Raw genomic sequence first — 24,239 nt, forward strand, 5'->3', positions numbered from 1 at the left:
TCTGTCTGATGCAACTATTTTGGAACTTTGGAGTCCATCTGAAGGCCTGCGGTTTCCAGGGGAAGGCTTGTATCTTACTCCTTTTAGTGCTGCTATAACACAATGCCACAGACTGGGTATTTACAAGAAAATAAACCCATCGGCTCACAGTTTTGGAGGCTGGGAAGTCCAAGATCAATGAGCTGGCAACTGATGAGGGTCTCTTAAGGCAGAAGGGCAAAGAGAAGAGAGAGAGAAAAAGAGAGCAAAAGGGGGGCCTAACTCTTCCCCCTTCTTTTTTTTTTTTGAGACAGAGTCTCACTCTGTCACCCAGGCTGGAGTGCAGTGGTGTGATCATAGCTCACTGCAGCCTCAATGTCCTGGGCTCAAGCAATCCTCCCACTTCAGCCTCCCCAGTAGCTGGGACTGCAGGCATGTGCCACCATGCCTGGCTAGTTTTATTATTTTTAGTAAAGACAGGATCTCACTATGTTGCCCAGGCTGGTCTTAAACTCCTGAGCTCAAGCAATCCTCCCACCTTGACCTCCCAAATTACTGGGATTACAGATATGAGTCACTGTGCCCAGCCTTCTCCATTTTATAATTAACCCACTCCCATAATAATAAATGCATTCCCAAGATAACGGCATTAATTAATTCACTCCACTCTTGTGGCATAATCATCTGTCATTTTTATGTTATTATTTTATTTTTTGAGACATGGCTTTGCTCTGTTACCCAGGCTAGCGTGCAGTGACATGATCATAGCTCCCTGCAGCCTTGAAATCCTGGGCTCAAGCCATCATCTCACTTCAGCCTCCTGAGTAGCTAGGACTGCAGGTGTGTGCCACCACATCTGGCTAATTTTTAAATTTTTTATTCTTTATTTTAAATTTTATTTTTAGAGTCAGGGTCTTGCTGTGTCTCCCAGGCTGGAGTGCAGTGGCATGATTACAGCTCACTGCAGCCTCAACCTCCCAGGCCCCAGTATCCTCCCACCTCAGCCTCCTGAGTAGCTGGCATGTGCCACCGTGTCCTGCTAATTTATTTTATTTTATTTTTTGTAGCGAGGGGGTCTCCCTATATTGCCTAGACTGGTCGTGAACTCCTAGGCCCAAGTAATCCTCCTGCCTCAGCCTCCCAAAGTGCTAAGATTACAGGTGTGACTCACCACCCGTGGCCCTAATCATTTCTTAACCCTCCCAACTCGTAATACTGTTAAAATGGCAATCAAATTTCAACATGAGTTTGGAAAGGGGCAAATATCCAAACCATAACAGCTTGAATGTAAATCCTGGTTAATTTCGGTCAGTGTCCTCTCTTTGCATGGTAGTGGCTATGCATTCCCCAGCCTCCTCAGCCCTACATGCAATCATTCTTGGAACAGCTTGCCGCATCCAGAGTTAGCACATAACCTTGTCCTCCAAATACTGGAGATGTGTGTTCTTTTTTTTTTCTCCTAAGATGAAGTCTTGCTCTGTCGCCCAGGCTGGAGTGCAGAGGTGTCATCTCAGCTCACTGCAACCTCCGCCTCCCGGGTTCAAGCAATTCTCCCACCTCAGTCTCCAGAGTAGCTGGGATTACAGGTGTGTACCACCAAGCCTGGCTAATTTTTGCATTTTCAGTAGAGACAGGGTTTCACCATGTTGGCCAGGCTGGTCTCGGAGTCTTGACCTCAGGTGATCCGCCTGCCTCAGCCTGCCAAAGTGCTGGGATTATAGGCGTGAGCCACCGCGCCCAGCCAAGATATGTATTCTCATCACTGGCTGTTGCTTCTGATTGCAGAGGTTCAGACACAGAGGTGACTGCCATTGTTACAACCCCACTGGCTAAAGCAGCTTCCAGGGCATTTAAAGAGCTAGAGACTGGTTTTTGAGTTTTTTTTTGTTTTTTACTTATTTATTTATTTATTTACTGAGACGGAGTCTCACTCTGTTGCCAGGCCGGAGTGCAGTGGCGTGATCTCGGCTCACTGCAGTCTCTGCCTCCTGGGTTCAAGTGATTCTCCTGACTCAGCCTCCTGAGTAGCTGGGACTACAGGTGCGTGCCACCATGCCCAGCTAACTTTTGTATTTTTATTAGAGACGGGGTTTCACCATGTTGGCCAGGCTGGTCTCAAACTCCTGACCTGAAGTGATCTGCCCGCCTTGGCCTCCCAAAGTGCTGGGATTACAGAGGTGAGCCACCGCACCCGGCTGGCTTTGTCTTTAATGCTTACTAGACAAAGCATTTTGTCTCATTAATAATGCTCAGAGAGCTAAAGAAAGATGCAGATAGAGACTAGCGAACAATACAGTCAGGATGGCTAAATGTGATCCCAAGAAACCAAAGGACAAGATGTCTGCTTATGCCTTCTTTGTGCAGATGTGCAGAGAAGGACATAGAAGAAAAACTCAGAGGTCCCTGTCAATTTTGCAGAATTTTCCAAGAAGTCCTCTGAGAGGTGCAAGACAATGGGAAAGAGAAGTCTAAATCTGATGAAATTGCAAAGGCAGATAAAGTATGCTATGATCGGGAAATGGAGGATAACGGACCAGCTAAGGGAGGCAAGACATTTCCTAATACCCCCAAAGGCCATCCTCTGTATTATTCCTGTTCTGCTCAGAATTCCTCCCCAAGACCAAATCCACAGACCCTGGCATCTCTACTGGAGACGAGGCAAAAAGCTGGGTGAGATGTGGAATAACTTAAATGACAGTGCAAAGCAGCCTTACATCACTAAGGCGGCAAAGCTGAAGAAGAAGTATGAGAAGGATGTTGCTGACTTTAAGTCTAAAGGAAAGTTTGATGGCGCAAAGGGTCCTGCTAAAGTTGCCTGGAAAAATGTGGAAGAGGAAGATGAAGAAGATGAGGAGGAAGAAGAAAGAGGAGGAGGATGAATAAAAAAAACAGTTTAACTGTCAAAACAAGAAAAGAAAGATGCAGACAAAGCAAAGCAAATTATTTAGGGACAAAATGGAAAGATCAATAAAAATATAGTGAACACAAGAAGGAACCAAAAGGAAATTCTGTAGCTGAAAAGTACAATAACTGAAATGAAAAATTCATGGAGGGATTCAGAAGCAGATTTGAACAGGCCAAAGAAGGAATCAACAAACTTGAAGATAAGACAACTGAAATGATTGAGTCTGAGGAACAGAAAGAAAGAGGGCTGAAAAAGAGTAAACAGAGTCCAAGAAACCTGTGGGACACCATCAAGTAGAAGAACACACACTGTCAGGGTGCCGGAAATAGAACAGAGACGGGGAAAGAGAAAACTAAATTGGCTGGGTGCAGCGGCTCACAACTGTCATCCCAGCATTTTTGTAGGCTGAGATGGGTGGATCACTTGAGGTCAGGACTTCGAGACCAGCCTGGCCAACATGGTGAGACCCTGTGTCTAGTAAAAATACAAAAATTAGCTAGGAGTGGTGGCAGGTGTCTGTAATCCCAGCTGCTTGGGAGGCTGAGGCAGGAGAATCACTTGAACCCAGGAGGCAGAGATTGCAGTGAGCTGAGATTGTGCCACTGTACTCCAGCCTGGGCAACAGAGCAAGACTCCATCTTAAAAGAAAAAAGAAAATGAGATTATTATTGTTTTTAATCAATAAATAATAAGAGATTATTTGAAGAAATAATGGCTGAAAACATCTCAAATTTGGTGAAATACATGAACCTAAACATCCAAGAAGCTCAGTGAACTCCAAGTAGGATGAATTTAAAGAGGCCCTCACAGAGACACACTATAATCAAACTACCCAAACCACAGATAACAGAATCTTTAATTTTTGATTAATTAGTTAATTAATTAATTAATCTTATAGATTAACTAACTAATTAATCTTATAGAGATAGGATCTTGTTATATTGCCCAGGCTAGTCCCAAACTCCTGGACTCAAGCAATCCTCCTGCCTTGGCCTCCCAAAGTACGGGGATTGCAGGTGTGAGCCACTGCACCCAGCCACAGGTGTGAGCCAAGAGAGAATCTTGAAAGCAGTGAGAGAGAAACAAATTGTTACACACAAGGGATCGCCAGTAAGATTAACAGCAGATTTCTCAGCAGAAACGTTGGCAGCAAGAAGGCAATGGGTTGGTACATTCAAAGAGATAAAAGAAAAAACTGTCAATCAAGAATCCTGCTGGACAAGTTAGCTCCTTCCTGTAATTCTAGCTACTTAGGAGGCTTGAGATGAGAGAATCACTTGAGATCAGGAGTTCAAGACCAGCCTGGGCAACATAACAAGACCTCATCTCTAAAAAAAAATTTTTTTTTAATTAGCCAGGCATGTCGGTGCACAACTGTAGTTGCAGCTTCTTAGGAGGCTGAGGCAGGGATGATCACTTGAGCTAAGGAGTTTGAGGATGCAGTGAGCTATGGTCATACCACTACACTCCATCCTGGGTGACAGAGTGAGACTCTGTCTCTTAAAAAAGAAAACAAAACAAAACAAAAGTAATCCTATACCTGGCAAAACTGCCCTCAAAAAAGAAGAAATGAAGGTATTCCCAGATAAACAAAAGCAGAAAGAGTTTATTACCACTAGATCTTTCTTACAGAAAATGCTAAAGGGACTTCTTCAGATTGAAATTAAAGGACATTCTGCCATTATATAGGCAGTAGGAAGAAAGTAAAAATTAAAAAAAATAAATTAAAGAACACTAGACAATAACTCAAAGTCCTATGAAGAAATAAAGATCTCCTATAAAGGTAAATACATGGACAATTACAAAAGCTAGTATTATTGTCATTTTGGGTTGTAACACCACTTTTCCTTTTATACATGATTTAAAAGACTAATAGTAAAAAGCCAGTAATAAGTCTATGTTTTTTGGCACCCAATGTATAAAGGTGTAACTTCTGACATCATTAACTGAGAGGATGGTGGCAGAGCCGTATAAGAGCAGAGTATGCTACAGTAGCCCCTCCTTACCCAAGGCTTTACTTTCTGTGGTTGCAGTTACTCATGGTCAATTGTGGCCCAAAAATATTAAATGGAAAATTCCAGAAGTAAACAATTCATAAGTTTTAAACTGTGCACTATTCTGAGTAGCACGATGCAATCTCTTGCTAGCTTGCTCCATCCTGCTTAGGATGTGAATCATCCCTTTGTCCAGCATATCCACATTTTATATGTTACCTGCCCCATTAGTCACTCAGTAGCCATCTCTGATCAACTCTCACGGTATCACAGTGCTTGTGTTCAAGTACTCCTGTTTTAATTAATAACAGCCCCAAAGGGCAAGAGTAGTGATGCTGGCATTTTATCATCTCACATGATCATAAGAAGGGTGAATACAGTATAATAAGATATTTTGAGAGAGAGACCACATTCACTTAACTTTTATTATAGTAGGTTATTCTAATTGTTCTATTTCATTGTTAGTTATTGCTGTTAATCTCTTACTGTGCCTAATTTATAAATTAAACTTTATCATGGGTATGTAGGTATACAAAAAAAAAATACTATATACATAGTAATCAAGTCTCTTTTTTTTTTAACCTCAGGTGATCTGCCTGCCTCAGCCTCCCAAAGTGCTGGGATTACAGGCATGAGCCACCTTGCCCAGCCAGACTGTATATATATATATATACTTTTTTTTTTTTTTTTTTTTGAGACGGAGTCTCGCTCTGTCACCCAGGCTGGAGTGCAGTGGCGCAATCTCGGCTCACTGCAAGCTCTGCCTCCCGGGTTCACACTATTCTCCTGCCTCAGCCTCTCCGAGTAGCTGGGACTACAGGCGCCTGCCACCATGCCCGGCTAATTTTTTGTATTTTTAGTAGAGACGGGGTTTCACCATGGTCTCGATCTCCTGACCTTGTGATCCGCCCGCCTCGGCCTCCCAAAGTGCTGGGATTACAAGCGTGAGCCACCGTGCCGGGCTTATATTCTTTAACATACATAAAACAGTACTTTGAGAAAGAAAGAAAAGAAAAATGTAAAAAGCAGGACAATTCTAAAAGCTCTCAGAGAGAGAGAAATTAACCTACTAAGGAATGAAAATACAATCACATCAAATTTATCAGCATCATTGGATGCTTGAGGACCCTGGAGCAATGCCTTCAATGTTCTCAGTAAAAATAATCTGAAACTTGAAATTCTATACCTAGCTAATTTACCAATAAAATGTAGGGGCAGAATAAAGACTTTTTTTTTTTTTTTTTTTTTTTTGAGATGGAGTCTCGCTCTGTTGCCCAGGCTGGAGTGCAGTGGCATGATCTTAGCTCACTGCAACCTCCACCTCCTGGGTTCAAGTGATTCTCCTGCCTCAGCCTCCCGAGTAGCTGGGATTACAGGTGCCTGCCACCATGCCCGGCTAATTTTTATATTTTTAGTAGAGACGGAGTTTCACCATGTTGGTCAGGCTGGTTTTGAAGTCCTGACCTCAGGTGATCTGCCCGCCTCGGCCTCCCAAAGTGCTGGGATTACAGGTGTGAGCCACCGTGCCAGGCCTGAAATAAAGACATTTTTAGAACTACATGCTGTGGAAGATTCTATCATTACCTAGCAAATATTCACTCCTTTCCCCTGAGCTCTGTGGGAGGTGCCAACTTCCTTGCCCCACTGTTGTTGGGCTGAGCCGTGTGACTTGCTTTGGCTAATCAGATGGAAGCAGATGTGACCCAGCAGAAACCTGAAATATGCTTGCCATGGGCCTGGGCTTGTGTCTTTCATCAAGAGAGACATCTGTCTGGTAGCTGCTGGTTCACGTGGCACAAAAGATGGCTAGAGCAGACTGGGAGCTGATCCGCAGTCCACAGTCAAGCGCCGCCAAGCCCGGCCTGGGCCCGTTGAACCACAGTTGAGCTGCAGATATGTAAGGAAGAAATAAATGGTTGTTTTGCCACTGTGCTTTGTGGTAGTTTGTTATACAGCAAAACCTAAGACACATGGCCTCAGAACAATTTCTCTCCCACATACCCTTTCTGGGGAAGTTCCTTGGGGATTTGCAGTGGCAGAGAGGGGAACACATGGGATCCAGGAAACAGAAGATTCAACTCAGACAGCAGTGGAGGAAGACCTGGAAGACAGTGGGTGCAGGCTCGGACTGGAGCAGGGCACGACAGCAGCGGGAGAGGGGCGTCCCGAAAACAAGGTGATTCCACAGATGCCAGAGCATCCTTGAGATTCTGGAAGAGCCTTGAGATGCAGTAAAGGAAGACGACGCAACAAAGAAAGAACAGCAACTTGCCATCGGGCTTGGTGGCTCACGCCTGTAATCCCAGTACTTTGGGAGGCCGAGGTGGGTGGATCACGAGGTCAGGTGATCGAGACTGTGTCCGGAATTGGTGGATTCTTGGTCTCACTGACTTCAAGAATGAAGCCGCGGACCCTCGCGGTGAGTGTTACAGTTCTAAAGGCGGCGTGTCCGGAGTTTGTTCCTTCTGATGTTCAGATGTGTTTGGAGTTTCTTCCTTCTGGTGGGTTCGTGGTCTCACTGGCTCAGGAGTGAAGCTGCAGACCTTCGCGGTGAGTGTTACAGCTCTTAAGGCAGCACGTCTGGAGTTGTTCTTTCCTCCCGGTGGGCTCGTGGTCTCGCTGGCTTCAGGAGAGAAGCTACAGACCTTCGCGGTGAGTGTTACAGCTCATAAAAGCAGTGTGGACCCAAAGAGTGAGCAGTAGCAAGATTTATTGCAAAGAGCGAAAGAACAAAGCTTCCACAGGGTGGAAGGGGACCCGAGCGGGCAGCCTGCTTTTATTCTCTTATCTGGCCCCACCCATGTCCTGCTGATTGGTAGAGCCGAGTGGTCTGTTCTGACAGGCCGCTGATTGGTGCGTTTACCATCCCTGAACTAGACATAAACGTCCTCCACGTCCCCATCAGATCAGTTAGATACAGAGTATCCACACAAAGGTTCTCCAAGGCCCCACCAGAGGAGCCAGACACAGAGTGTTGATTGGTGCATCCACAAATCTCGAGCTAGACACAGGGTGCTGATTGGTGTGTTACAATCCCTGAGCTAGACATAAAGGTTCTCCACATCTCCACCAGACTCAGGAGCCCAGCTGGCTTCACCCAGTGGATCCTGCACCGGGGCTGCAGGTGGAGCTGCCTGCCAGTCCCGCGCCGCGCGCTTGCACTCCTCGGCCCTTGGGTGGTCGATGGGACTGGGCGCCGTGGAGCAGGGGGTGGCGCTCGTCGGGGAGGCTCGGGCCGCACAGGAGCCCATGGAGGCGGGGGAAGGCTCAGGCATGGTGGGCTGCAGGACCCGAGCCCTGCCCCGTGGGAAGGCAGCTAAGGCCCGATGAGAAATCAAGCACAGCGCTGGTGGGCTGGCACTGCTGGGGAACCCAGTACACCCTCCACAGCCGCTGGCCTGGGTGCTAAGCCCTTCATTGCCCGGGGCCGGCAGGGCCGGCCGGCTGCTCCAAGTGCGGGGCCCACCAAGCCCACACCCACCCGGAACTCCAGCTGGCCCGCAAGCGCCGCACGCAGCCCCGGCTCCCGCTTGCGCCTCTCCCTCCACACCTCCCTGCAAGCTGAGGGAGCCGGCTCCCGCCTTGGTCAGCCCAGAAAGGGGCTCCCACAGTGCAGTGGTGGGCTGAAGGGCTCCTCAAGTGCAGCCAAAGTGGGAGCCCAGGCAGAGGAGGCACCGAGAGCAAGCGAGGGCTGTGAGGATTGCTGGCACGCTGTCGCCTCTCAAGACCATCTTGGTTAACACGGTGAAACCCCATCTCTACTAAAAATACAAAAAATCAGCTGGGCGTGGTGGTGGGCGCCTGCAGTCCCAGCTGCTCGGGAGGCTGAGGCAGGAGAATGGCGCGAACCCGGGAGGCGGAGCTTGCGTGAGCCGAGATGGCGCCACCTGCACTCCAGCCTGGGCGACAGAGCGAGACTCCGTCTCAAAAAAAAAAAAAAAGTGTTGCCCAATCTTCACCGTTAGAATCAACCTATAGGTAAAGGACAGAAAGCTTTATTCTGGGCCAGGTGCAGTGGCTCACGACTGTAATCCCAACTCTTTAGGAGACTGAGGCAGGGGGATTGCTTGAGTCAAGGAGTTCAAGACCAGCCTGGGCAACATAATGAAATCCAATCTCTACAGAAAAATTTAAAAATTAGCCAGGTGTGGTGGCATTGACCTGTGGTCCCAGCTACTTGGGAGGCTGAGGTGGGAGGATCCCTTGAGCCCAAGACGTCGAGGCTGCAGTGAGCTGTGATGGCACCACTGTACTCCAGCCTGGGTGACAGAGTGAGACCCTGTCTCGGGAAAAACCCAACAACAACAACAACAACAAAAAACCAGTTTATTTTGATTGCAAGCAGATTATAAATACTATCAATTCTGACAGTATAAAAGTAATAGTGCAGATAACTTAAGTTGGGAACTGGAAGGTGGAGGTTATAAAGCCAAGGTTAGAGAAACAAATATCTTCATCTTCCTTTGTTGGCAATCAAGAGAAGCCTCTATGGATAGAAGAACCAGTAATAAAATCACAAATATTATGTTTAAGCTTATAGAAGGAACCAATAGAAGGACTGAAAATGATAATGGCCAGGCGTGGTGGCTCACATCTGAAATCCCAGTGCTTTGGGAGGCCGAGGCAGGCGGATCACCTGAGATCAGGAGTTCGAGACTAGCCTGGCCAATATGGTGAAACCCCGTCTCTACTAAAAATACAACAACAACAACAACAAAAATTAGCTAGGCGTGGTTGCACATGCCTGTAATTCCAGCTACTCGGAGGCTGATGCAGGAGAATCGCTTGAACCTGGGAGGTGGAGGTTGCAGTGAGCTGGGATCACACCACTGCACTCCAGCCTGGGCAACAGAGAGGGGCTCCATTTAAAAAACAAATGAAAATAATAATAGAAAATAGTAATAACTACGTTGAGAGGAAGATGTGGGGGGATGGGGTGGCGAGTCACCTCTACAGGTGTCACCTGAGACCCCAATGGATAATGTCTCAAAATGACAGCAACTTGTAGCTATGTACCCATGTTATATAGTAGTTAGAGGTTAATCACCAGAAAAACCTCAAACAGAAAGTTCAGTTACTACAGGCCAATTCCAAAGCTTGTATTTTTTTTTTCTTTTTTTTTTGGAGACAGACTCTGTCTCTGTCGCCCAGGCTGGAGTGCAGTGGCATGATCCCGGCTCACAGCAACCTCTGCCTCCCAGGTTCAAGCAATTCTCCTGACTCCATCTTGGTTCACCGCAGCCTCCCCATCCTGGCTCAGGTGATTCTCCCACATCAGCCTCCAGAGTGGCTGAGACTACAGGCATGTACAGACACGTCCTGCTACTTTTTGTATATTTCTTAGAGACAGTGTCTCACTATATTGCCCAGGCTGGCCTCGAACTCCTGAGCTCAAAAGATCTGCCCTCCTTGGCCTCCCAGAGTGCTGGAAGGTGGGAGCTGCCAGGTGGGAGCCACCGTGCCTGGCCTCTTGCTGTTTCATTATCCATTAGATGTGCAGTGTTATTATCTTGGTTCTGTCTGCTCCTGCCCTGTGTCTGAGTTGTTGCCTCACCACGTCACAGTCTTATGAGCTCTTTTTTTTTTTTTTTTTTTTTTTCAGATGGAGTCTTGCTCCGTTGCCCAGGCTGGAGTGCAGTGGCGTGATCTTGGCTCACTGCAACCTCCACCTCCCCGGTTCGAGCAATTCTCCTGTCTCAGCCTCCCGAGTAGCTGGGATTACAGGTGCCTGCCACCATGCCCGGCTAATTTTTGTATTTTTGTAGAGATAGGGTTTCACCGTGTTGGCCAGGCTGGTCTTGAACTCCTGACCTCAAGTGATCCACCTGTCTCGGCCCCCCAAAGTGCTGGGATTACAGACGTGAGCCACTGTTATGTGCTCTTTTACAGGGAGATGGATCTGGGGACACCTGCTTTTCTGCCTTGGATTGAATTTCACCATATCTGTTTTTATACTTGTCCTTGTTTGTTTTTTCCTTTGCAGATTGAATAAAAAAAATCAGACTCCAACTGAGGATCACACATTGCATTTAGTAGAAATGTATCTTTAGTCTGCTTTAGTTACCATAACAAAATACCATAGACTGATTGGCTTACACAATAGAGATGTATTTTCTTATCCTTCTGGAGGCTGGAAAGTCCAAGATCGTGGTGTCAGCATGGTCAGCTCCCGGTGACGGCTCTCTTCCTGTGACCCCCACAGGGAACAGAGAGAGAAGAGAAGAGAAGACAGAAGAGAGAAGAGAGAGAGAAGAGAGAGAGAGAACACACTCCAGAGTGCTTTCTGTGCTAAGTGTGGTGGCTCATACCTGTAATCCCTGCACTTTGGGAAGCTGAGGCAGGAGGATTGCTTGAATCCAGGAGTCAAGACCAGCCTGGGCAACACAATGAGACTTTGTCTCTACAAAAAATAAATAACAAAATTAACTGGGCGTGGTGACACATGCCTGTAGTCCCAGCTACTTGGGAGGCTGAGGTGAGAATCACTTGAGCAGGGGAGGTCAGGGCTGCAGTGAGCTGAGATTGTGCCACTGCACTCTAGCCTGTCTCAAAAAAAAAAAAAAAGGAAAACAAAAGTGCTTTCTGGTGTCTCTTATTATAAGAGTACTAATCCCCCCCATGAAGACCCCACCCTTTGACCTCATCTAACCCTGTCACCTCCCAAAGGCTCTATCTCCAAATACCATGACATTGGGAGTTTGGTCTGCCATATAGAAATTTTGGGGAAGATACTGTTTAGTCCATAGCAACCTTCTTTCCAGATTAAAGAAGACTTTTTAATTTTAGTTTTTTTTTTTTTTTTTGGTGCTTCATGACACTGACCTTTTTGCTTCCTTGCCTGGCCCTGTATATGCTTGCATATCTCCCAAGCTGTTTACTTTCATCTTGCTTGTGGTGTGTTCGGGCTGCTCTGGCTAGGCCATCTCTTCTGATGTTGAGTGGGAGAGTTCTCTGACACTCACATCGTTCTTGGGGATATTTATCTTCCCCTGTGTATCAGCTTTGACTAGTTTTGGCTGCATACATAAGAAAAAAATATGCAAAACAAGGCAAATGTTTATTTCCCTCCTCTAAAAGAACCCTGAAGGGAATCAGCACAGTGTTGATATGACACTTTCACCAGCATCCGGGGCCAGCCTCTCATCTTTCTGCCCCATTCGGACCCACTTACTTCTCACTGCAAGGTGGTCCTGACCAGGCACGACTTCTCCATGACTCTGGTTGATCACACTTTTTGGGGACATTTACAAGACAAGAGTTAGTGAGAAGAACCACAGTCTGGCTGCTGCCAATGCCCTGAGGCTGTACTTGATACTCATCATCTTCCTGCACCCTGAACCATCTAGACATTCTGCAAAACAGCATGTTGGTCACCATATAGAGGGTGTCACGTTAATCAGAGCAGATGCCGTGGTAAGACACATGCCATCCAGAGGATTGGAGATAAAGCCTATGAAGAATCAGGAGCCTCCACATGGACGGTTTAACCCATCCATCAGGTCACATGGAAGACTGCTAGTTTTGCATTGGGCCAGGAGCAGAAAGAGCTCTCCAGCAGCCGAGGCTGCCACAAGAGCAGCTTCCTGCATGCACCCATGACTCAGCAGGTGCAATGGAACTAGAGGGGGCTGTGGTTGGGAAAGATGCTACTTCCCAGTACAGACCCCTTGGGTTCTGGAGAAAGTCTGTGCCTTACACAACAGAGAACTACAAACCATTCAAAAAGCAGCTCCTGGACCCTGCTAGAAACTGTCCGATGGTTAGAACTTCCTAAGATGAGTTCATTCTGGCTGGGCGCAGTGGCTCACGCCTGTAATCCCAGCACTTTGGGAGGCCGAGGCAGGTGAATCACTGAAGGTCAGTGGTCAGTGACCACTGAAGGTGGATCACTGAAGGATCACCAGCCTGGCCAAGATGGTGAAACCCCATCTCTACTAAACATGCAAAAATTAGCCAGGCGTGGTGGCAGGTGCCTGTAATCCCAGCTACTTGGGAGGCTGAGACAGGAGAATCGCTTGAACCCAGGAGGAGGAAGTTGCAGTGAGCTGAGATCATGCCATTGCACTCTGGCCTGGGTGACACAGCAAGACTCCGTCTCCAAAAAAATAAAATAAAAGAGCTGATTCTGCTGGACCCACCAAGTCTTCAGGTCAGGTGGACCCAACAGTAACCCACAGTGAGATGGAAGTGGTACATCTGCAGTACAGCATGGCAGGACCAGGGGGTGCAATGGGCTGCACAGCAGGTGGCTCAGACACCCAAGTCATCTGCCACTATTGCACCAACACCTCTCCCTCAGCTACACCTATGGCCTCATAGCGGGAGGAGGGAGATGATGAGTATCACATCCAGCCTTAGGACATCTGCAGCAGCCAGGGTTCAGGTCTTGAATTATATTGTGACAGAGAGCTGGACAATTCACATTGCTGTTGGGAAGGTCATGAATGGATGCTGCTGTGATCCCAGGGCACCACAGGTGAAAGTTTTAGCCACTGCAGGGCTCGGGCACTTCAGGGACTGTCAATATTCCACCTGCTGGGTCGTCATTACCATTCAGCCAGTGAGTTACCCTTAAGGAATCCCATCCTTGCAGTCTCCGTCATGGGATGGCTCTGCTTGACCAGCTATCCTAGGTCAAGTTCCTATAAGCAGCGCCTGCAATGGGGATTCTTGTAGAAGTAATTTATTACAGTGTGCATATGCATTAAGCCGTTTCTTACATTGCTATAAAGAAATACCTGAGGCTGGGTAATTTATAAGAAAAGAGGCTGATTTGTCTCCTGGTACTTCAGGCTGTACAGGAAACACAGTGCCAGCATCTTCTTCTGGTGAGGCCTCAGGAAGCTCTTACCCATGGCGGAAGGCAAAGCGGGAGCAGGTGTTTCACCAGGCAGGAGAGGGAGCAAGAGAGTGGGCGGGAGGTGCCACACACTTTTAAACGTCCAGATCTTGTGAGAACTCATGCACTATCATGAGAACAGCACCAAGAGGATGATGCTAAACTATTTCACGAGAAATCCGCCTCCATGATCCAGTCACCTCCCACCAGGCCCCACCTCCAACACTGGAGATCACATTTCAACATATTTGGGTGGGACAAATATCCAAACTGTATCAGCGCTCTAAGGAGAAGAGAGTGAGGAAAATCGGAGAGGGCAAAGGAAAAAGTGTAAGCATGGCTGTGGTCTCGGGTGGAGTCTGTCTGGCTTCAGTCTGGTCCCATGGAAAGCTTGGAGCAAAAATTGCATCTGGGTTCATCCCACCTTAAAGCAAGGGGTGGGCATTTTACATTGTCAGTCTGTCATTGGCTGCTGACTTATCAGACAAGGCAGTACCTAGTCTTCCAAGGCAATTGGCTGGAGAGAAGGGGGCAGTGAACTCGTAGTCAACACTCACGGGGCTCATGATTCTTAGACAATCAGGAGATGTGTGCAGAGACAGAGAAGAGCACTGTGTCAAGATGCCAATTGTGATGCTAAAATGGATCATAGAAAAGAAATCTCTGGCCAGTCACAGTGACTCATGCCTGTAATCCCAGCACTTTGGGAGGCTGAGGCAGGTGGATCACCTGAGGTCAGGAGTTTGAGACCAGCTTGGCCAACATGGTGAAACCCCGTCTCTACCAAAAATACAAAAATTAGCCAGACATGGTGGCACGTGCCTGTAATCCCAGCTACTCGGGAGGCTGAAGCAGGAGAATCACTTGAACTTGGGAGGTAGAGGTTGCAGTGAGCCAAGATCATGCCATTGGACTCCAGCTTGGGTGACAGAGTAAAACTCCATCTAAGAAAAAAAGAAAAAAAATCTCCATGACTCTTCGGATGACCATACCCTAGATGAGTTTTCTTAAATCCAAGCATCAATGAGTGAACAATATGCATCTAAGGACAAAAAGGAAATCTGGATCTTGCTCCTGTTGCCCAGGCTGGAGTGCAGTGGAGTGATCTTGGCTCACTGCAGCGTTGACTTCCCAGGCTCAAGCAGTCCCACCCCAGCCTTCCTAATAGCTGGGACTACAGGCTCGAGCCACCATGCCCAGCTACTTTTTGTGTTTTTTGTAGAGACGGAGTTTTGTCATGTTGCTCAGTCTGGTCTCGAACTCCTGGGCTCAAGTGATTCACCCACCACGGTCTCCCAAAGTGTTGGGATTATAGGCATGAGCCACCGCACCTATCCATATGCAGTCCTTCAACAGGAAGAACTAGCAACACAACGTTTTGTGACAAGAAATTGGATACATTTTGTTAAAAGGATGCATGATAATATTTCTTCATCTTTTATGATGTTTGTATACACATTTTACTTGATACATTCAGTAAGTGGATGATTGATAAAGTTGGATACACAGGGGTGATTGGAAGGAAATAGATGATGAAGAAATGAAAACAATTCATTGGATTGACCATTTAATTGGGGTTTGTAAATCTAACCATGACAATATTTCACAATTATGGAACAAAGAAGATGGCCATCCTCTCAACAAAATTATGAGTGTCAAAGTTTTCAAAAGTATTGCGTTTTGCAGATTCAGAGAGAAGAGTGAGAAGTAATGATAAGCTAAAACCTGCTAAAGATGTAGTTGAAATCTGGAAGCAGTTTTCACAAGATGGATATGTTCTAGATTCAACATACAAGACAGGGCCTGAGCAGTAAGTGGCAAGCAAACGACATTGCCTAGTCTTTTCTTTTTTAACAGAGACAGGATCTCGCTATGTTGCCCAGGCTGGTCTTGAACTCCTGGGCTCAAGCAATCCTTCCACCTTGGCCTCCCAAAGTGCTGGGATTACAGATGTGAGTCACTGCATGCAGTCCATTCTTGGTATATATACTTTCTTTCTTTTTTGAGACAGAGTTTTGCTCTTGTTGCCTAGGCTAGAATGCAATGGCGCAATCTTGACTCACTGCAACCTCCATCTCCTGGGTTCAAGCAATTCTCCCGCTTCAGCCTCCCAAGTAGCTGGGATTACAGGTGCCCACCATCATACCCGACTAATTTTTATTTTAGTAGAGATGGGGTTTCACTGTGTTGGCCAGGCTGGTCTCAAACTCCTGACCTCAGATGATCCACCTGCCTTGGCCTCCCAAAGTTCTGGGATTATAGGTGTGAGCCACCGCGCCTGGCCTCCCTCTTTCTTTCTTTCTCTTTCTTTCTTTTTCTTTCTTTCTTTCTTTCTTTCTTTCTTTCTTTCTTTCTTTCTTTCTTTCTTTCTTTCTTCTTTCTTTTTCTTTCTTTTTTCTTTCCTTTCTTTTTCTTTCTTTCCTTTTTCTTTCTTTTCTTTCTTTCTTTTTCTTTCTTTTTCCTTTTCTTTCTTTCCTCTTTTTCTTTTCCTTTCCTTTTTTTCTCTTTCTTTTTTCTTGTTTTTGCTTTTTCTCCCCCATTCCCTTCCTTCGTTCACTTTCTTTTTCACAGAGTTTCACTCTTGTCACCCAGGCGGGAATGCAGGCTGGAATGCAATGGCACAATCTCGGCTCACCACAACCTCTGTCTCCCGGGTTCAAGCGATTCTCCTGCCTCAGCCTCCCAAGTAGCTGGGATTACAGGTGCGTGCCACCACACCTGGCTAATTTTTGTATCTTTAGTAGAGACAGGGTTTCACCACGTTGGCCAGGCTGGTCTCTAACTCCTGACCTCAGGTGATCTGCCCACCTCGGCCTCCCAAAGTCCTGGGATTACAGGCGTGAGCCACCACACTCAGCCACCTCTTTCTTTTTTCTTTTTTTTTTTCTGAGACGGAGTCTCGCTCTGTCGCCCAGGCTGGAGTGCAGTGGCGCAATCTCGGCTCACTGCAAGCTCCGCCTCCCGGGCTCACGCCATTCTCCTGCCTCAGCCTCTCCGAGTAGCTGGGACTACAGGTGCCCGCCACCACGCCAGGCTAATTTTTTTTTATTTTTATTTTTAGTAGAGACGGGGTTTCACTGTGGTCTCGATCTCCTGACCTTGTGACCGCCCACCTCAGCCTCCCAAAGTGCTGGGATTACAAGCGTGAGCCACCGCGCCCGGCCCTCTTTCTTTTTTTTAAGACAGCGTTTCATTCTGTCACCCAGGCTGGAGTGCAGTGGCTTGATCTTAGCTCACTGCGAACCTCTGCCTCTTGGGCTCAAGTGATCCTCTCACCTAAGCCCCCCAAGTATCTGGGACTACAGGAATGCACCATCACACCCAGCTATTTGTTTTGTTTTGTTTTGTTTTGTTTGTAGAGATGGGGTTTTGCCACGTTGCCCAGGCTGGCCTTGAACTCCTGACCTCAAGTGATCCACCCACCTCGGCCTCCAAAGTGCTGGGATTACAGATGTGAGCCACCATGCCCAGCCCTCTCTTGGTATATATACTTTCAAAACAGGAAAATTTGGGGTTGAAATTTGGGTTTCCTACACTTACATTCTTATTATAATTTCTAATAAGGTTGTTTGTTACGATCCCTTTATTCTTCTGTAAATTATTATAAGGCTACTTAAAGTATAAATAAAATTAAAAGGGTCCTTTGGACCCAAGGTAAATTATTATATAATTCTTTTTCCCAGTATACTGAAGGTTAACCCAGTATTGTTTGTAATAGCAAAAGATTGGAAACTTCTCAAAGGTCCATCAATAGGGCACTGGTTAAATAAATAAATATTGCTACCTTCTAGCAATGGAATATTATTTTGCTATAAAAACTGATGAGGAAAATATACATGTACTGCTATGGAATAATTTCCAAAATATAAAGCGAAAGAAACAAGGTTCAGAACAGGATGTAAAACATGCAATCGTTTGTGTTATAAAAAAGGAGAAAAGGTATGATTTCGCTTGAATATGCATAAACTATTTCTGATAACATTGACTTTTTTCTGTAGAGGGCATCTGGGTGGCCAGCCACAGGCATGACAAAGAAATTTTCAGCAAAAATCCCTTTTACATACTGACATAGACTAACATAGACTGACATAGACTAATGTAGACTGACACAGACTGACATGGACACGGACTGACACAGACTGACATGGACTGACACGGACTGACACAGACTGACATGGACTGACACAGACTAACATAGACTGACATAGACTAACGTAGACTGACATAGACTGACATGGACTGACATAAACTAACACAGACTGACATAGACTGACGTAGACTGACATGGACTGACATAGACTGGCGTGGACTGACGTAGACTGACGTAGACTGACATGGACTGACATAGACTGGTGTGGACTGACATAGACTGACGTAGACTGACATGGACTAATGTCGACTGAAATGGACTGACATAGACTGACATGGACTGACATAGACTAACAAAGACTGACATGGACTGACCTGGACTGACATAGACTGACATGGACTGACATTGACTGACATAGACTGACCTGGACTGACATAGACTGACATGGACTGACATGGACTGACATAGACTGACATGGACTGACATTGACTGACATAGACTGACCTGGACTGACATAGACTGACATAGACTAACATAGACTGACATGGACTGACCTGGACTGACATGGACTGACATAGACTGACATAGACTGACATAGACTGACATGGACTGACATGGACTGACATAGACTGATGCAGACTGACGTAGTTACTGAAAGGAGAACTTAGAAACGGACACGCTTAGCATCGGGCACACCTCAGTCAAGGAGGCTCTGCTGACCACCCTGTCCCCGTCTCAGTGACTTCCTACAACAAAGGTGATTTCTCACTGATGTTCCAGCTCCCTTGAGGGTCCACTGGGGGCTCTGCTCCACCCATTCTGGGACCCGTGCTGACACCACAGCTGCCATCTTGAGAGACACTGGTTGCCATGGCCACTCTGAGAATCTTAGACATGTAATGAAATACATAATTTCATATTTTATATATTTTAATTGAAATACCTGTCTATACAATACATACCTTGTATATCTATTTTATCTATTTTTTTTTTGACACAGGGTCTTACTCTGTCCCCCAGGCTCAAGTGCAGTGGCGTGATCATGGCTCACTGCAGCTTCAACCTCCCAGGCTTAAGCAAGCTCCCCATCTCAGCCTCCTGAGTAGCTATGACTACAAACATGCACCACCGCATACTGCTAATTTTTTTGTACTTTATTTCATTTTATTTTTTGAGACAGAGTTTTGCTGTTGTCGCTCAGACTGGAGTGCAATGGCCGATCTCGGCTCACTGTAACCTCTGCCTCCTGGGTTCAAGCGGTTCTCCTGCCTCAGCCTCCCAAGTAGCTGGGATTACAGATGCCTGCCACCACACCCAGCTAATGTTTGTATTTTTAGTACAGACAGGGTTTCACCATGTTGGCCAGGTTGGTCTCGAACTCCGGACCTCAGGGGATCCTGCCGCCTGGGCCTCCCAAAGTGCTGGGATTACAGATGTAAACCACCGTGCCCGGCCTAAGGTAAAATTTACATGCAATGAAATGAACAAGTTTGGGACAAATGCATATACCCATACACCTATGTAACCCAAACTTCTATCAAGATATAAAACATTGCTGTCACCATGGAAGGTTCCCCTGTGCCCCTTCCCATCAGTCCCCACCCCACACCATCCACAGAAGCAATCACTGTCTTGATGTCTTCACCACAGATTAGTGTAGCCTGTTTTAGAACTTTATATAAATGGAACTGTACATGTGTATTCTTCTTTGTAAGGCTTCTTTCATTTAGTACATTTTTGAGACTCATAACTTTTGTTGTGCACATTAGTAATTCATTCCTTTTTATTGTTAATATCCAATGTTAAGCATGTGGTATAGTTTGTTTATCCATTCTCCCGTTAATAGGTCCTTGTGATGTTTACAGTTTGGCGTTATTATGAAAAAAGCTGCAATGGCCGTTCTCATAAGTCTTTTCAGGAACATTTGCTTTCATTTTTATCTATTTATTTATTGCGTCAAAGTCTCTCTCTTTCGCCAAGCTGGAGTGCAGTGGCAGGATCTCAGCTCACTGCAAGCTCCGCCTCCTGGGTTCAAGTGATTCACCTGCCTCAGCCTCCTGAGTAGCTGGGACTACAGGCGTGCGCCACCATGCCCAGCTAATTTTTGTATTTTTAGTAGAGACAGGGTTTCACCATGTTGGCCAGGATGGTCTGGATCTATTGACCTCGTGATCCACCTCCCTCAGCCTCCCAAAGTGCTGGGATTACAGGCGTGAGCCACAGTGCCTGGCCTCATTTCTACTAAGTGTGGAGTTCTCTAGGAGTGGAATGGTGGGTTTAGAAGGCAGGTGTATGTTCAGTTTTTGTAAGAAACTGTTAGAACTTTTCCTAAAGTGTTGGTACCATATTACATACCAACCCACAGTATGTAAGAGTTCCAGTGGCCCCACTTCCTCACCATCTATTTGGTGTTGTCAAGTTTCAAATTTCCGCTGTTCTGGTGGGTGCGTAGTGGTATTTTACTATGGCTCTTTCATAAACTTTTGCTTTATATATTTTGAGAGTATTTCATCAGGTGCATTCAATGATAGAACTGTTCTTTTTTTTTTTTGAGACAGAGTTTTGTTCTGTCGCCCTGGCTGGAGTGCAGTGGTGTGATCTCAGCTTACTGCAACCTCTACTTCCCAGGGTTCAAGCAATTCTCCTGCCTCAGCCTACTGAGTAGCTGGGATTACAGGCACTCACCTCCACGCCCTGCTAATTTTCGTATTTTTTAGTAGTGGCCAGGCTGGTCTCGAACTCCTGACCTCAGGTGACCCACCTGTCTCGGCCTCCCAAAGTGCTTGGATTACAGGCCTGAGCCACCGCGCCCAGTCAGAACTTTTATTTCTGATGTGTTGAATTGTCCATCAGATTGTGCCGATCCTCTTTATTCCTAATGACTTTTCTTGGTTTGTCAATAAAATAGAGAGAGGCTCTCTCGAAGAAAAAGGTATCTGTGAATAGGGCATTGCAATGGGAATATGCATGTCATAGTGAGCTATGTGAGTACTTTAGGGAGGTAAAGTGAGGAGGATTACATAATTGTTTTGAGATAATCAACCTTGGCCACGAAGGTCAATAACAAGGCCGATGCCGGTCCAGGGTTGGACAGGCAGTTGCTGGGTAGATGTCCTTGCAGAAGTATTATTTGTGGAAGGTTGTGACGGCCTTTGTGCAGGTTGTGGTTTTTGCAGTCTTTTGTGATCATTTAGTTGATAGTCGTGATAGGACAAACAAGCATGAGAATGTTCTCTTCACAGCCTCACCTGGCTCTATTTCTCAGAGGTTTTTTTTTTTGTTTGGTGTTTGCCTTTTAAAATACAAATGACTCCATTCTCATTCTGACAGCCTTCACATTTCCCCCTTCTGGTCAACATCTTTCTCTGAAAGCATCACTGGTCAATCATCCTGTGGTTAGGTTTTGATTGTCCCTTGATATCAGGATGGATCTGTCCTGGTTGCCAGTCTTGTCCCACACTGCAGGGAGTGATTGGTGACTAGGAGCCAGTGTCAAAACCCTTCTAGCCACCTATGAACAACAAAGGAGGTTTGAAGGGAGTGGCTGTCAGCTAAGTCTACCTAGAGTCCATTATTGAGTTCAATTTTGTCTGTTCCATAGTTTTTTTGCGATCATTTCACAGCGCCAGGCCAGCATTATTCTGTTAGGAGTTGTACTTCTGTAAATTTTCTTTTTTTGAGACAGGGTCTTGCTCTGACACCCAGGCTGGACTGAGTGGTATGATCATAGCTCTCTGCAACCTTAAACTCTTGGGCTCAAGGGATCCTTAGCCTCGAGTAGCTGGGACTACAGGCGCAAGCCACTGTGCCTGGCTAAATTTTTCAGTTTTTTTGTAGAGACAGGGTATCACTTTGGTGCCCAGGCTGGTCTCAAACTCCTGGCCTCAAGTGATCCTCCTACCTCAGCCTCCCAAAGTGTTGGGATTACAGGCATGAGCCACTCTGCCCTGCCACTCTGCAAAAAAAAATTTTTTTTTTGAGACAGGGTCTCAATCTGTCACCCAGGCTGGAATGCAGTGGCATGATCTCAGCTTACTACAACCTCTGCCTCCCGGGCTCAAGCAATCCTCCTTCCTCAGCCTCCTGAGTAACTGGGACTACAGGCGCATGCCACCACGTCTGGCTAATTTTTTGCATTTTTAGTAAAGATGGGGTTCCACCATGTTGCCCTGCTGGTCTCGAACTCCTGGGCTCAAGTGACCTGCCCACCTTGGCCTCCCACAGTGCTGGGATTACAGGTGTAAGCTATTGTACCAGGCTTTGCAAAAATTTTAACCTAACAGTATGAAGTTTTTTGTTTTGTTTTTGAGATGGAGTTTTGCTTTTGTTGCCCAGGCTAGAGTGCAATGGCGCTGTCTTGGCTCACTGCAACCTCCACCTTCCGGGTTCAAGCGATTCTCCTGCCTCAGCCTCCTGAGTGACTGGGATTACAGGGACATGTCACCACACCCAGTTAATTTTTGTATTTTTTTAAAAATAAAGACGGGGTTTCACCATGTTGGCCAGGCTGGTCTCAAAGTCCTGACCTCACGTGATCCACACACCTCGGCCTCCCAAAGTGCTGGTATTACAGGCGTGAGCCACCACATGTGGCCAAGAGAATGGCTTTTAAAGGATAAATGAAGATTACATAACTGTTTTGAGATGACTACTTGTGGCTACAAAGATCCATAACAAGGGTGATGCAAGTCCACAGCTGGACACGCTGTTGCTGGGTAGATGTCCTTGAAGTATTTTCTGTGTAAGGCTGTGATGCTTTTTGTGCAAGGCTGTGGTTTTTGCAATCTTTTGTGATAATTTTGTTATTGGGCATACCAGCATGAGACCCTTCACTATCACAAAAGACTACAAACCCTACTCTATTTTGTTCCGGTTGTTTTGTTTTTTGTTTCTTGAACACAAGTGACTCCATTTTGATTCTGACAACTTTCACACTTTATTAAAATCTTTTTTTCTGAGATTCAAAGAGCTACATTTTTGGTTAGTGTATGTCTACTATACCTTTTCTCATCCTTTCAGTATCTTTTGTCACATTTTAGGTGATGCTCTTGTCAACAGCGTAGTGCTAGACTTAAAAATCCAAGTTTACAACTTGTCCTTTACCTGACAGATTCCATTTACTTTCATTTGGATTTTTAAAAATGTTAACTTAATACATCTCTTTCAGATTTCCCTTTTTAGTTGTTTTCTACTCTCCTAAACGAAAAGACTTGATTTTTTTTAGTTAATTGACCGTTTTTAAAAAGAGGTTTTAGGCTCACAGCAAAATTGGGTGGAATTTCCCCTACTGCCCCAGCCAGGCATTGCTTCTGACTGCAGCATTAGGCTTCTAGTGGGATTCTGAGTGCTGCACACAAGGGTCTCCACCCCCACCAGATATGGAAAGGCAGTCCCCTAGTTTTACAGTAAGGCCCAGGACAGAATCCAGATTTGATCCCAATACCCAAGTGAATCCTCCTCCTCTTAAAAAGAAATAATTGACTGCATAACCAAACAGCAGGGTCAACTCAGATCCTACCATTCACCTGGAGGTCGACATTGCACCTCCCAGTCTAGGCCCCAAGAACAGAACTCCGTAGCTTCTATTCTCACATCCCAGCACACACAAGTCCTTAAATTTCTGCCCATAAAAACCACAGAAATTTGATTCCCAGAAAAAACTGTCTGGCTAGACCAGATAGATGGACATAAACCCTGAGCTCCCAACCTATTAACAAAGGCTCACAGGGTCACTCTGGTGCACAAACCTACAATGAGACCACTGGCAAGTCATTTGCTGTCACCTCACTTACGGAAGTCATTATGAATCAAGATCTGTACTGCGGACAGAGATGACCAAGTGACTCCCTGACCCCTTGGGGTCACACAGCACATGCTAGGAAGTAGACAAAAGTGCAGCACTTTCTGCTACTAAGACTGCTCTGGCTTTGGAGTAGTCAGGGAGGCTGAAATTTGAACCATCAAAGACGATTCAGGAAGAAGGTCAACTTTGCATTTGCTGGTTACTCTGGAATACTGGTAGGTCAGGCTGTAGCAATTAGGAAAATAGTTGGTTAGATAAGGATTGTCTACAGACTTGTCAGAGAAATTTAAAATACATGAAGGGTTGGTTATTTTGTTAGATAAGTGACCTTGGTACAACAGCACCTATGCCTCAGGACCATGAGGACCGACTGAGCTAACAAAATGCAAAAGGTTCAAATTCACTTATCTGCTTTTTGCAGATGGCCAGCTTTCACTTCTGCCATCTCCAGGCCAAAGGCATAAAGTCAGCACCTGGTACACTGGAACAAACAGCTTGGGGCTCAATTTTGATACCCCTCCCTTCTCAAGTGGGAAGCAGTGGATCAGAGACCTCCTTGCCCATCTCTAAACTTTAGGACCCACACTAAAAATTTTTAAGTCAACTTCAGAATGTACTTGTTTAGAAAG

The 24,239-nt window shown here is 46.0% G+C and overlaps 1 long non-coding RNA gene and 1 pseudogene across 1 annotated transcript; one reads left to right on the plus strand and one right to left on the minus strand.

The window, feature by feature from the left end:
• The first annotated feature begins 2,280 nt into the window (after positions 1 to 2,280).
• Positions 2,281 to 2,862, plus strand: LOC116456237 (high mobility group protein B3-like; annotated as a pseudogene).
• Positions 2,863 to 8,923: 6,061 nt separating this feature from the next.
• On the minus strand, positions 8,924 to 16,116 carry LOC116456264 (uncharacterized). Its single transcript, XR_004244588.2, has 3 exons — positions 12,050 to 16,116; positions 11,701 to 11,894; positions 8,924 to 11,278 (listed from the first exon to the last, which is right to left on the minus strand). It is a non-coding gene; the product is annotated as an uncharacterized LOC116456264 (long non-coding RNA).
• Positions 16,117 to 24,239: the final 8,123 nt, after the last annotated feature.

The sequence above is a fragment of the Hylobates moloch genome, unplaced genomic scaffold (genome assembly GCF_009828535.3).
Source record: "Hylobates moloch isolate HMO894 unplaced genomic scaffold, HMol_V3 SCAFFOLD_16, whole genome shotgun sequence".
NCBI classification, from domain to species: Eukaryota; Metazoa; Chordata; class Mammalia; order Primates; family Hylobatidae; genus Hylobates; species Hylobates moloch.